Source organism: Chinchilla lanigera, unplaced genomic scaffold, assembly GCF_000276665.1.
Source record: "Chinchilla lanigera isolate Chin_1 unplaced genomic scaffold, ChiLan1.0 scaffold00096, whole genome shotgun sequence".
Lineage (NCBI taxonomy): Eukaryota > Metazoa > Chordata > Mammalia > Rodentia > Chinchillidae > Chinchilla > Chinchilla lanigera.
Window position 1 is genome coordinate 503,554 of NW_004955497.1, and position 3,223 is coordinate 506,776.

The 3,223-nt window shown below is 40.3% G+C and overlaps 1 pseudogene; it reads right to left on the reverse strand.

Moving 5' to 3' along the window:
• Window positions 1-602: 602 nt before the first annotated feature.
• Window positions 603-3,223, reverse strand: part of LOC102009294 — a 6,481-nt pseudogene continuing 3,860 nt past the window's right edge.

Here is a 3,223-nt window from a genome sequence, read left to right on the forward strand (position 1 = left end):
TGTAGTCTTGTTTAGGTGGTGGCAGAAGATTTTCATCAAGAAATCCAGCCGTACTGCCTGGAGATGTGACTGCACCCGACAGATGCAGCCTACACAGATAGTACACTGTATTCTCAGGGATGACTAGAAAAGTGTTTAGGCTGCAACAAGCCCGATAGCGCAATCACATATCAGTATTACATTTCTGCCTGTGTACGCTTTTCACTCAATGACATTACTATCTCCCATTTTCATGGCTTGGGAATAGTAGCCAACTTCAAACGCATTATTGGTGCCAGTGATCTTGGGTTCGGGTTCTGGATCTTCAGTGTCAGGGATTATATTGTCTGGGTGAGCATTCATAATCAGGGCCTGTTCTTCTATTAGGTTACCTTCATCAATCTCTACTGGCCTGGCTTCCACAATAATTTGAACTTTAGGGTGGGTCCCTGTCCTAGGGAAGTCGTATTGCTATTTGCAGCTTATAAATGGGGTAACTAGTCCTTAGGTCACATAACTTGTTCAAAGTTTGTATCAGAAGCCAGGTGTGGTGGTGAATGCTGTAATCCCAGCTGTCGGGAGGCTGAGGCAGGAGGATTGCTGCAGTTTGAGGCCAGCCCAGGCTACAAAGTGAGTTTAAGGAAAGGCTGAACTACAAACAAAACAAAATAACAATGTTAGTATCAGACCTGGTTTCAAATCCAAGTCCATCTGACTCTAGGTCAAACTCTCAGAAAATAGAGCATATTACAAATACATAAAGTCAAGAAATAAAAGTCATATGCCTAATAAAAGCAGCATGGTACTGGCAAAAAAAAAAAGTCCTGAAGATCAATGGAATAGAACAGAAGATGCAGAAACAACTCTAAGCATACTCAGCCACCTTATCTTTGACAAAGGAGCCAAACACCTTCACTGGAAGAAAGATAGCCTCTTTAATAAATGGTGTTGGAAAAACTGGCTTCCCATATGCCAAAGATTAAAATTAGACCCATACCTTTCACCATGCACTAAACTAAAATAGAAATGGATCAAAAATCTAAATATTAAAACAGAAACATTAAATCTGCTGGAAGATAAAATAGGCAAAACTCTTGAAGACATTGGTATAGGCAAAGACTTTTATGAACAAAACCCCAATCACACAGGAACTATCACAAAGAATAAACAGCTGGGATCTCACCTTATTAAAAAGCTTTTGCACAGCAAAAGAAACCAGCAACAAGAAAGGCATGGTGGCGCACACCTGTAATCCCAGCACTCAGGAGGCTGAGGCAGGAGGATCATCGTGAGTTTGAGACCAGCCTGGGCTACAAAATGAGCTCAAGGTCAGCCGGAACTGCAGAGGAGACCCTGTCTCAAAAAAGACAAAAAAAAAAAAAAAAAAAAAATCACCAACAGATTGAAGAGACAACCCACAATGTGGGAAAAAATTTTTGCCAGCTGTTCATCACCCAAATGACTACTATCTAGAATATATGAAGAACTCAGAGAGCTCAGACCTTCCCCATACAAAAAAGGGCATCCAAAATGAATAGACACTCCTCAGATGAAGTAGAAACTGCAAACAAATGCATGTTCACCATCACTAGTCATTTGAGAGATGCAAATTAAAACAACACTGAGATTCCATCTTTATCCAGAAAGAATGGCTATTACCAAGAAATGAACCAAGAGCCAAGTGTGACGGTGCATCCCCGTAATAACAGCACTCAGGAGGCTGAGGCAGGAGAATTGCTATGAGTTTAAGGCCAGCCTGGGCTCCATAGTGGGTTCAAAGCCAGTTTGAACTGCATAGTGAAACCCTGTCTCCAAAAAAGTAAAAAATAAAAATAAATACATAAGGACTCACCCAATAACAAATGCTGGCAGGGATGTGGGGAAAAAAAGAACACTTCCCCAGTGTTGGTGGGAGTGTAGGTTCATGTGATCACTGTAGAAATCAGGGTGGAGATTCCTCAAAAAATTAAAACTAAAGGTTCTCCTTTTCCTGCTTCCTGAAAGCAGTAAAAACATCATATCACAGCAGCGTGTGCACACACACACGTTTAGAGCAGCATTGTCTGCAATAGCTAAATCCTGGAAAAAACCCAAGTGCCCATCAACCAATGAATGGATAAAGATGTGGTTTTTTTCTTTTTCTCTTTTTGTTTTTGTTTTTGAAGATGTGTTTTTTTCATACAATGGGTTACTACTCTGCCATAAAGAAGGATAAGGTTGAGACATTTCTAGTTAAATGGACGGACCTTGAGACCATACTCTTAAAGTGAAATAAATCAGACATGTGTGTGAATACCGCATGGTTTTTCTGGTGTGAGAAACTGAAGGTGTATAATTGATACTGGGAAATGGGGAGAATATGTTCAAATGGGAAGGGGAACAAGGGAGTAGGGAGGGGAAAGGAAGGGACAAAGAAAAAAGAGAATAAAAGGAAAAATGGAAACAAAGTGTTTGTAAATAAGGAGGAGAAGGAGGGCTGAAGGGAGGAGAGACAAAGGGGAAAAAAGAATTAAGATGCATCATGTACAGGTACACATTCCCTATGATGAATGTGATCATTATATATATACCTAAAATGCACCAATAAAATAAAAAATAAATAAGTGTTAAAAAAAAATACAGGAGAAGCTTCACTCCTGCAAGCAGCAAGGGCAGCAGGGGACACCATGGGAGGGGATGGGTCACTGACTTGGAAGTGTACCACAAATGCTCAGAGCCCCGTGTCAGACGGGAAGAAGAACTTTCCAAAGACACCCGGAGAATTGCTTTTATTAAATATTTTTATCTCTGACAATTATTTTGTGTGACATAATGTGATGAATTTAACACCACACTACATTTTACATGTGCTTATAGTCTTTTCTTAATAGTAAGAAAAAGTCAATTTAATCACTTACTTTAGCAGGCAAGTAATTTGTAAACATTCAGTGCGGCAGCACCCAAGTTATAAACAATTTAAAAAGATTAGTAATTATAATTTTACCTTCCCTTTCCCCAGGAGGAAAAAATATATAAAGGAAGAAAAAAGGAAAAGAAAGAAAAAGCTGGGCATGGTGGTACACACCTATAATCCTGGCACTCAGGAGGCTCAGGCAGGAGGATCATCGTGAGTTTGAGATCAGCCAGGGATGCAAAGTGAGCTCAAGTGGGGCTGGGGATTTAGCTCAGTGGCAAAAGCGCCTGCCTGGCAAGCGCAAGGTCGTGAGTTTGGTTCCTGGTACCGGAGAAAAACCAAAAAAAAAAA